Source organism: Dermacentor silvarum, chromosome 1, assembly GCF_013339745.2.
Source record: "Dermacentor silvarum isolate Dsil-2018 chromosome 1, BIME_Dsil_1.4, whole genome shotgun sequence".
Taxonomy (NCBI): domain Eukaryota; kingdom Metazoa; phylum Arthropoda; class Arachnida; order Ixodida; family Ixodidae; genus Dermacentor; species Dermacentor silvarum.
The window spans coordinates 222,764,888-222,776,372 of NC_051154.1; the positions used below are offsets into that span (position 1 = coordinate 222,764,888).

The 11,485-nt window shown below is 50.1% G+C and overlaps 1 non-coding gene across 1 annotated transcript; it reads right to left on the reverse strand.

Annotated features, from left to right (window-relative positions):
* Positions 1 to 7,906: 7,906 nt before the first annotated feature.
* Trnas-gcu (transfer RNA serine (anticodon GCU)) lies at positions 7,907 to 7,988 on the reverse strand. Its single transcript has one exon. It is a non-coding gene; the product is annotated as a tRNA-Ser (tRNA).
* Between the last annotated feature and the right edge of the window lie 3,497 nt (positions 7,989 to 11,485).

The following is an 11,485-nucleotide window of genomic DNA, read 5'->3' on the forward strand; positions in this document are numbered from 1 at the left end:
ACTAAATGGTCTGGTCATAAATGTTCTTCCTGATTTCTCTTTTATAACAGGAGCTAGATTTAAACACCTTTTATTCCTGAATTGCAATGAATCGTCCATAATTTCCTCAGACGATTTTCGACATTTAAAATTCCGGTGGAACACGAGCAAATGCCTTTCACGCCAATGTGAGGTGACGCTGTCAAATTTCCGCTGCAGAGTTCCCCAGCTAAATTTTCATCTTCATAAATGTGGTTTATCAATCACTGACCTCTGCTCGTTTTGTAATCAACTGGAAACTATTGACCATTTCTTTCTTTCTTGCCACCGCTTCTCCTCCCTCCGTAGAATGTTTCTGATATTTCCAAGTAGTAATTTGGGTTTGGCACTTACCTCACCAAACATTTTGTCTTTTGGGGCCTGTCAATTAAGCACAAGCCATGGTTCGAGGATCACTGCTGTGCACAAATTCATTGAAGCATCCGGAAGGTTACGCTGCTAGGGTACCGACCATGGGACATGTTATTTTATTTTTATTTTTGTAGTTAGCTTTCTCTTAATTTTTTATTTAGTTAGTTTATGTATACATAGGCCTTCTCAAAATCTGTGTTAGGAGTTAGTTGCCAAAATCTTCATTTTGATTGTTCGGCTTTACGCCTTTTGTACGTTGTTGGGTGTATGTTTTATTTTATCCAGTGTGGCCAATCCCCCTCGTGGGTACGAGCCATGTTTTGAGGCAACAACAACAACAACGGGTGCTGTCTCTGTCTCTCTTCCTTTACAATGGCGCAATCGACGAATGTCCTATACTTAAGGCGGCCTTAAGTGCCGAATCTTGCCGTCCTGGGTCCTTCCGGCGAGGGAACGCCGTCAACGCTTCCCTTGTCATGGATGCCGCACCTGGGACTACCTCAACTTTTGATCCGCCAAGGCATCCCGTCCCTGCCGCCGGCGTTCGTGGACATCCAATATATTTCGCGGCTTTCAAGATAACGTCATCCTTTGGGTTCGCAACATCAATGCCTTGGGTGATCGTCATGCCTGGCCAGACCACACAAGATGGCTGGTTGCATCGAAAAGACTTTGCGGTGCCGCCAAGGCATCGGACAACTACGCAGGCATCAAACAGGGGTCGTGGCCTGAATGGAGCGCAGCTCTGATGGCTGCTTTCGGCCCGCTTCCTCATGCCTGCGGTGAGTACGATAAGCGCAGTTCTGCGCCCGACGCTCCGGAGAGCTCCCGCTTCGATCCTGCTGCAGGAGTGCGCAGCAACGCCTCGACAGGGAGGGCCGCAGGCTGCCCCGCCGTAGACGCCGGCTCACCAGGTGTCGCCGTCTGCTTCAACCCAGACGGTGGGAAGCGCATGGCGACCAGCGCTCCCGCGTTGACCCACCACGGGGCGGCTAATCCTCAACCTACCTTATCAGCTCCACAACATCCTCTAAAGACGCCCACCACTGCTGCTTCGACTTCGCAGTCTATGCCAGCCGAGGTACTGTGGGGGCAACCCAGTGAATCTTGGGAGCTGCACCATCTCGCCGTTGCAGCTTCACCCGGCATGGTTTTAGTAGACGGGCTCGCAGCCCGCTGAGTGGTAGATCACGGATGCGAGCCATTTTTTCCGCCACGGGTCTCGGTCTCTGCGTCAGCGTCCGATACTACTACACCATCACTCTTGGGGACCGTGACCGCTTTCCATCCGCAGCGGTCGGTGGGGCGGCTCCCGAATTCAGCGGTGCCGGAGCGCATGGAGGCGCCGGCTCCTTTAGTGCTTGAGCGGCTGGCACTACAGGAGCCCGATGTGCCCACGGATCGCGACGGGAAGAACCGTCCGGACCCACCAGATGCTGGAATTTCAACGCGGTCATTGGCCGAATGCGTCGCTTTTAGCCCCGCGCCGAGTGGGGCCTCGCTGGCGGAGGCGGAGGCGGGTGGCGCGCCTGAGCTCATCGTCATCGAGGACCTGCCTGCGCGCGAGGGACGAACGAGAGGCCTTGGGACGCTCAAGGGACTGTCGCGGGTTGCCAGCACGAGAAAGTGCAAGAGGCACGCAAGGGACCGGATGCGCAAGCAGCCATCGGTTTCAGGGCCAACGATCCTCGCTCCGCCTTCGGATGGGGACGAGTCAGCAGCAGCAGGTGTTGCGTCGACCTCAGCGTGTTCGGGCGCATCGGCAAAGCTTGGTTGGTTGGCGGCGTCACTGAGGGGACGCACGCGACAGCTGAGCAAAGCGGCGTTTCGTTGTCCAGCATCTTGTGCCTTACGCGCGCATCTGCGACGGTGTTTTCGTCGGCGAGACCTGCTACCAGCGCGCAACAGTCAGTGCCGCCCGCCAGAGAAGCTGGTTGCGCGCTGGACGGCTCACCATCGATGACCCCACTCCCTCGACAATTTGCATTGTTTCAAGCGCTCCGGAAACTCGCCGCGTGGCCGAGTGTGAAGATGAAGTAAACTTGACCTCGGGCGCACGCAAAGCGGGCGCTAGGAGGAAGAAGACGAGGACGATAGGAGAAATAGAACAGCCGGCCCAGGAACGGGTCCTGTCTCTGTTCCTTTAGAACATATATATATATATATATATATATATATATATATATATATATAGTTAACAATTTTCTATTTCTCGCTTTATGGCGACAGCAAATATATCGACAATATAGTAAATTTGCAACATGGGCCATAAGTTATTATGCTAAAAACCTAATTGATGATTTTTTGTTAATTAGTCGATTCTGCAAGTAATGTCCGCCTGTGATAATATATTGCACGTGGGAGTGGCAAACATAAACATATGAAGACAGTGTTCCGTGCGGTGGCGAAGAGGATCATCGACTCTCGGCCAATACCCATGAGTGGGTATGTACTTTATGGTCGTCATCATCATCATCGACACCGATTTTTGAGCGGCGACAGTGGCGCCTCGAAAAGCGTGGCTCGAAAGAGCGTGGCCCGTGGCGTGAGCAGTGCGCGAGGTTGGGCGTTCGACGGCAGAGAGCTTCCTTGCTGAGCGTCCGGCCCATAGGAGCTATCGCCGCCCGCGTCGCTACGTCTGCACCCGAATAAAAGCTGTCACCAGCTGAGAGGCTACCTCGTCCAGTTCTTCCACTGGGCAACGGGTCCAGGAGGGCTGGCGGCCCTGAGCCTGGCTGATCGAGCGTACGGTTGAGCGGTCACAGGGCTACCTCGCCAGCTGTGGACGTGACCCGGTGGGCTAAACCCCGGGGCGAAAACCCCGCCATCGGGTAACCGGGCACGCGGAGGCTGCGGTGCATCGATTGTGGCGCAGGGCTACTTGAGCTCCACGAGGCGATCCGACCCTGCAGTTCGACCCTGCGGACTAACCCTGCTGTCCAACCCTGTTGTCCGACACTGCTGTACGAGACTGCTGTCCGACGCTGCTGTCCGACACCGGTTCCCCGACGTCTCCGACATGGCGACACGTGCTTCTACATGAACTGTAGGCTGAATACATTTGACTAACCTATTTTAGCTGCATATCTTCTAGAACGTATTTTGGGGAACTGTTGCGTATGTGCTGTTTTAATGTATTACGTGTGTCCAATACAAGTCTGATGTGTGTTTGTGCTTCTGCGTGCTTCTTGCTATCTCTTTCTGAAGTGATCCTGCACCCAATAACATATCACACCGCCTCTTCGAGTAGGCCAGCTCATGAACTAGAATTGTGCTATCTGCCACGGGCCACCTTTAAATATTTTTTGAAAGTGCTTGCTGAAACACCCCGTATTTATGGACTCTGCATGCTAGAGGCGATGTTTCCATGTCTAATGCGCAAATGTTGTAAATAATTAGAAGAGGTTTTTTTTTTCTTTTTTTGTCGCCAGTCGTTAGCATTGCCTACTGGAAAGAGAATCAATATTGAGACACGTGTCACTCACGTGCTTTTCATACGCTGTCACAGACCCCGTGAACGAGGCGCAGACGTCGGACCAAATTCCACAGCCGACTTATCAGCTTCCGAAAATAACCTCACAGAAGCAAGGACAATTAAGAATGGGCCCACTGGTGCACCAGCGAACGCCGGTTGCTGCCCAAAGACCGAGTCAGAGCCCAGAGTTGTCGAAACACAACAAAATATATTCTTCACACAAAGCAGTTACACACACACTTGCACACTTAGGCTAGAGACAACACAATACAAATCAGATGGGTATTAACAAACACAAGAAGATAATTCACGACAAGCACTAAGAGTTCAACACGTAAATTACAAAATGATTAGGAACAGTAAGTGTCCAATCGTATTCACAGGTGTTGGTCTTGTCAGACGATCTCGGCGTAGCTCGGGGCAAATCTCGAAGAAGGAACTTCTTCCGGAAATGCAGATACTCGATGAACTCGTCGACTAGCTTGCCGGGGAAATCCCCTCCTTCCGCAGACGCTCGGTCTTCACGTTACGTCACTTCACCGGAGCGGTCTGAACTCTGAACCCCTGATTCTCGCACGGCGGTTATATAGCTGTCACTGGCATTCTCGAACTTTCCTATCGGAGTAGTGATCTCGTAGCATGGCCAAAGCCTGGGAGTCTTCTAGTCTTTTCTCGCACCTTCGACCAGCCGCCGTCGGAGTGTCGTCGAGGGGGGGTGATGACTCATCCCGTTGGCGCACGCTCAGCGCTGTAGCAATCTCTTTCTCGACTCGCCGGGTGAGAAGGTGTCTTGGCGCGCCCGTGTGCTCTCTCCGGTTGCCGTCGCTTCATCGATGTTTTAGACGTCTAGACTCCGTTTGTCGCGTCGGCTGTTTGAGGCATATGCGCTCTCCCCCTCGGTTGAAGTTGCCGTGGGGCCGGCGTGTTCTTTCGCTGGCGTACGTGACGCGCAGCGCGCGCTTTGATTAAGCGCTCTTTTGTGACACATGCCGTTGATAGAAGACTCTGCCGAAGGGGTGACTGAAGTCTGCAGGCTTTTTTCAGGGTCAAAAATCGTGCAAAGTAACTTGAAATGAGGTCAACATACATCAACATATTCATTCTCTCGGCATAGGCTATCCAATTAGTTGGCTACCTCCATCTCTTTCAAAAATATGATAAACTTTGTACTATGCATGTATATATTTAAATATATTATGTCTGTGCATGGTCTTCTCAGCGGAAATTAAAAAACAATGTTGAAGTGAGGAAACATGGATGAGGTAGCCGCCGCTGGTGCTTCTAATGTGCTTGTCCTCCTATGGTTAGGATTTGCCGAAATAAAGCGAAAGTATGAATTGAAAGCCGTGCACGTCCGCATCAAAAATGATGCCGTAAGCTTTTAGCCACAAAAAAAGTGAAAAGGTAGAGGCAACGCAAAAGAACCCTCAAATTACTGTGGCTAACAGAACTCCAGTAATTACACTATAGAGGCGGGGGGGGGGGGGGGGGGGCTCTGCCGCCCCGGGAGAACTCCGGAGGAGGCTCGAGCCCCGGAGCCCCCCGTAGTCGGCGCCTATGCCAGGCCCCTTACATTATTACTACCAACTCGTAACGTTATATCTGTCGGATTCATTATGTTTTGAAAAAAAAAACTTACCGATGATCATTTACACTCTTTCCACACAACTAGCTGCACACTCACGTTTGCTGGCACTGCGCAGCGGAAATCATCCTCTGGGCTGCCGTCGTTGGATGCCATATCTATGGATTTCCATCGCGCAATTTGCGCCTTGTTGCAGTCGCCCGCTACCACACCGCCTCAAGCAAGCCCCGCCACCCAACCTCTCCCCCCTCCCACTCCGGAAAACGAAGAAAAGAAAAAAAACGCCAGTACACACATTATTCACGCTATGTCGGCGCTGACGCCGACAGTTTCCTGTTGGGTGGCACATTCGGTGCCGGCTTCAATGTCGGTCGACGGACATTGGTGGTCTTCAAGGGTGGCTCGCTTTGAGCCACCTGGCTTTTCCCTAGTTCACCGTCATTGCTTTCCTCAAGGGACCTCTTCGCTGCCGCACCACTGGTGTCTATAAGGGTTGTCTTTTCTGTTAGTGTTATCACTTTGTCTTTACTGCTGTCCTTTGTGGCGACCTTAGTAGCTGCGTCCTTATCAGGCGTTTCCGCGGCTGGCTCTGCTCTCTGCACTTCATCGTCCTTTCCGTCTTTAACGATTTTGCTAGATTCGTCAGGCGTAACGATGCCTTTCACCTTAGAGTTTTGCGTAACGCTTAAACCACCAGCCGCTTCCTCAGCATCAGCAGCATCTATGGCGTGCTCTTGAATGACCTCGTCGATCTTCGCAGAGCCTGCGATGTTCGCATACGTCCGCACACACGGGCTCTCATCATGCCCAAAGCGCCGGCAAAGGGCACAACGTGGTGCGCGACACTCCCGCCTGATATTTCCTGTGCCGTTGCACCTCAAGAACAACGGAGCCCTTCCAGGGGCCACGAGAAGTGCCATCATACCGGCTACTCGAAGCTGATATGCCAGATACTCGACGGTCACGCCAGCCTTGCGCTTCAAGGTTACGGTGCGCGTTGTCGAACCTTTGTCCGTGATGCCTTGCACACGCCAGCGTTGTCTCGCCACGTCAGTGACTTTTCCACCATGTCTTCTCCCGGGACATGGTGAAGGAGTCAGAACACCTTCACGCGTACCTCCTGGCTAGCCAGGCCCAACACTAGGTGCCTTCATTATTTCACCATGACTTCGCCAAAAGCCAGCATTACTTCGTCGCTTCCGAGTTCCTGAAGGTAACCGCCCAAACGTGGTTCACCTGGAACGCCCCCAAAGTGACAACCTCGGGCAGCAGTCCAGACAGGCCAGCGTGTCCCGGAAATCTTCTGCGCGTAAAGCCCTAGCGATCACGTCCCCGTGAAGGAAAACAGAATTTAAAACGCAGGGTCCTGTCGGCAAGTTGCGGCAAAACAACATGGTATTCCTTGTCTTCATCGGCAATAATCTTGTTTCCGCGGCTCGGCTGAGCCGCAAACACCGCCCTACCGGAGCAAGACATTCTGCGTCCGCACCGAACGGTAGCCGGAATTAGAATCCCATCGTCTTAACCACTCGGCCACCTCAACCGCATATCAGGCGCCTCTCGTAAGCACTCAGTCAATCGTATATTTGTGCCGTAAGCTCAATCTATTGTATTGCGATAGCAATTATATGGACACTGCAAGCGCATTCCTGCCGTTGCCGTCTCCGTCGCCGTCGCCGCGCGCCGTATGCTGTATGTGCGAGTGAAAGCGCGCGAGAGACGCGCGCTTTCAGGGAGGGGAGGCGACGTTTAGCTGCGGCACTAAATGCGTATCTTGCGACCGGGCGCAAGGGGAACTAGCCACTCAATCTCCCACGTGAAAGGAGGAAAACGGGAAGGCAGCGCGGGAAGGGGGGTGCGCGGCTTCTACTCTACCAGAAACTGAGTACTTGTACTCTGCACGGCTGAGGGCTGTCGCGCGCACCGTATCTTGAAAGCGATCTCCACCCGGCTCTCACCTTTGTATGCGCTGTGCTTTCGCCGCTCAGTTTCCGTTGAAGTGATAGACCTCTCGAACCTTTGGTCACTGCTCCAGTCCGCGCTTGCCTCACGCCAGCGTTTTCACAGTGCTTGTCTGTGGTCATCAAGTCTGGTCTGTTCGTGTTTTATTGAGCGCGCTGACACCATGCATGCTTGTTAATTCAGTTAGTAAGCGAATGTGTCCAAGTTTATGCAGCTCCATAAAACTATCATTACTCCGTATGCTCTACTAGTAGATTTGCTATCCTAATTGATGCTTCGCCTTTCGGGCGAAACTAGGACTTTTTTCAGGAAAACAATTACGAGCAAAAGAGCATTCGAACCCACGCGGGCAGAGCCCAACGGATGAGCAGTCCATCGCCTTAACCACTCGGCCACCTCGCACGCATATCAGGCGCCTCTCGTAAGCACTCAGGCAATCGTATATTTGTGCCGTAAGCTCAGTGTATTTTTGAGGAAAAAAAGAGCAGAATGATCGACGAGGGTGGGATTCGAACCCACGCGGGCTGAGCCCAATGAATTAGCAGTCCATCGCCTTAACCACTCGGCCACCTCGCCGACATATCATGCACCTGTCGTAAGCATTCAGTCAATAGCATATATGTGCCGTGAGCTCAGCGTATTTTTTCGGGAAAAAAACAGCAAAAGGACCGGACGAGGATGGGATTTGAACCCACGCGGGCAGAGCCCAATGGATTAGCAGTCCATCGCCTTCATCACTCGGCCCCCTCTTTTTTTTTTTTTTTATTGCCGGTCTTTGACATTGTACAGTGCACACACTATAGAACAAAATCAAGAAAAAAACACTACAGAACATATTGAAAAATATGAAAGCCGTCAGTCCCATATGGACTGGCGTTTGTCTAATTTAAAAATCTTTCAACGCCGTCAGACGTTCTATCCTCGACAGCCAATCGGGTACACAATCTTGTATTTTCTTTATTTCAATGAAGCGAGACATACCTTCTCAAAAATAAATACGAGCAGGCCTAGCGTCTGAGTCACAATGGTACCCAGCCATCCGAGCCCGCCATAAACAGTGGAGGCCATTAAACATTATTAAGTCGTATGGAACCCGTCCTCATTCTTAATCGCTAGGTACCTGATCCCATGCGGATTCAACGGAAACGCCTTCTTGATTGTCCGTTTTAGGACATCCCAGAAGTGCACTCGTTCCCAGCAATGCAAAAACACATGATCTATGGTTTCAGGTTGCTTGCAAATCAAGCAGTGTGAGTCCCATGGTACAAGAAAGCCACGTTCTTCCATGAATGTTTTCACTGAAGTGTTCCTGCATGTAGCTTAAAAAAGAATGTTTTAACCCTGTAGGCACCTCCATAATTTTCACCCGTTTAAGGACGTCCTGTCCTGGTCCTCCACTGTATACCGCTCTGTACATGGCACTGGAAATACAATGTCGCATACATCTTTATATAATTTGTTTCTCTTCACGTCACATAAATAATCTAAAGAAAAAACGCACGGAAAGAAAGCGCACACTATCGACAACTTCTTTAAGATAGCCGCGAATCGTTGCCGGTATACTATCGGTACTAACAATAAGTGCCGGCAAAGCGCCTCTTAACCTGAGCTGGCATATACCGTACGCAGAAATGGATCACGAACATCCCGAAAAAAAAAAAAAAGTCTGCTGACAAGCTGTCGCAATAAAAGATGGGCCAAGCCCAGCCCCCCTTCCTTCACCCGCCTGAACAGATTTGTTCGGCTACACCTTTCCCAGTTAGAGCCCCAGATAAAAGCGGCAAACACTATGTGCAACCTTTGCACATTTAACCTTGAACAATACAACGTCTGCATGACGTACCACAACTTCGTATTGAAAAACATGTTACATACAGTTGAGCTTGCGAAAATGGACATGTTGATGCCTTTCCACCTGTCTGCTTTTTTTCTCTTGTTTCTTTTATTGGTTCGCCCAGTATTCCTTCACTTTTTGTAACTGTCCAGGGGAACACCAAGATACTTGGGAGGGGTTTTTCAACCCTGCTCACATTAGCAAACTTGTCCGGGGCCGAATGACCACTCTCCGTGCCACAACCGATGGACTTACCCCAGTTCACTTTACTGCCCGTCACATCACAAAAAATGTTTCACAACGCTTGTTTCCGTACACTTTCCCTTTTTCTACAACACGCGGTGATATCATCGGCATAGGCCAGGAGCTTGACTTCTGTGGCTGCTAAGATATAACCGCGTATTTAATCATTCTCAATTATCGCCAAACACATCGTTTCTGTGTAAATCGCAACAAAAGAGGACTGAGGGGGCAGCCTTGACGCACAGAACCGCATGACGTTATGGGGGCTCCAATGCTTTATTCACAATTAATCGTGTTGTGCAGTTCTGATACGCCAACGACACTCCCTCAGTGATGATGGCACCTACATTAAAGTGATCCAAAATGGCAAACAAAATATCATGAGAGGCACAGTCAAATGCTTCGTCGAGGTCAAGCTGGAGCACTGCGACGCCGTCGTAAGTGACGTAGCAGCACTCGAGCACGCACCGCATAGTGTGAATGTTCGAAAAAATTGAGCCTTGATCCCACCGTTCGATGGTCTGCGACTATTTTTTTATGACTCTTTGAAGTCTGGCTGCCAAAACCTTCATGAAATCTATATATCGACTTTGGTTAAAGATATCGGCCTATAAGATGTTACGAACCTAAGTTCTTCTCCTCTTGGTCACTCTTAGGTATCAGGATGGTATGCATTTTACCAAAAGAAGGCGGCAAAGCTTTGTTCACATACGTCATCGTTAAACAGGTCTGTTAACAAAAGTGACAGTTCTTTCTTAAAGACTCTATAAAAACACGCGCTCAGACCGTCAGGTCCGGGTGATTTACCATTGTTCAAATCATTTATTGCCTTCTCGAATTCATGTTCTGTTATTTTCCCTTCTACTCGGTCTTTCGTGTCGTCACTCAATCGCGGCATGCGACCGACAAAAAACCTTTTAAAACGCTCCTACATTGGCTTCTTGAAATGCAAACAGCGACTGGTAAACTCTAAAAACGCCTCGGCCTATGTTCTTATTATCGCCGACAAGTGTGCCGTTCCACGAGATCTTATCGACATGATTACGTCGACCATGACCTTTTTCAATCTTGGAACACCTCTGAACACCTCTGATGGAGCGAATCTGCCTCGCCATTGTCGGGAATGCGGCTGCGTCCCGCTTTTTTTCCAATGTTAAAATCCTTGGTAGGGGCAAGGGCAAGACGGAGCGTGAAATTCTCGAAGCTTACCATATCAATTTGCAAGGGGATAACTGCATCAGTTCTACCTCTCTCTCACTGATCCAGAAGGAACTTAGTTTCCTATCGCACTGGCGTTAGCTACGTGGCGTTTTGCAATCAACTTTGTTTGTGTGGGTGTCGGCTTTGAGCTGCGCATGCTCGCCGGGTTTTCCTGGGAGACGGGGTTTTTCAATAAGCACAGTTGTTAGTCCAGCCATCGTGTGTGCCACTGTCTCTTCTCTGTCTTTCGTCTTTTGACTGGTTTTTACTACTCACCTTTTTCAAGTCCAAGCGCCCTTTTGGTGGGCGTCTCCCCCGGTACTAATGCGTTTTCTCTTGCGCGCACAATCGCACCTAGAATAGGCTTCTTTGCCCAACTGCTAAATTTTCTTTAATGGTTCGCATATTTTGCTTTTACTGCCCTGGCTCTTTGTACTCCAGCGCCTATCAGCGGCTTAAGAATCTTTCGTAAGTCTATTTCTTTTCCCTCTCAAACTTCGAGCAGCTCGAACCTTTCTATTGCTTTCATTTTTACCTTTGTTTGAACCATTCCCATTTCTCTGCTATGGTTTCAGTACTTTCACACGCATACTTCCATAACGGCCTCATGTATGCCTCTACAAATGCTCGTCTTTTAGTAGTAAGGCATTCATATTCCGTAGGTTCCAGTTAAAGATTCGCTGTTCTTCACACCTATGTTACACTTCACCAAGCAGTCAACTGAGAACGACACAGGTGCAACAGAATAACTGTGGTACTTTGTAATCATGTCCTCTGACATGTACAAGGGTCTAAC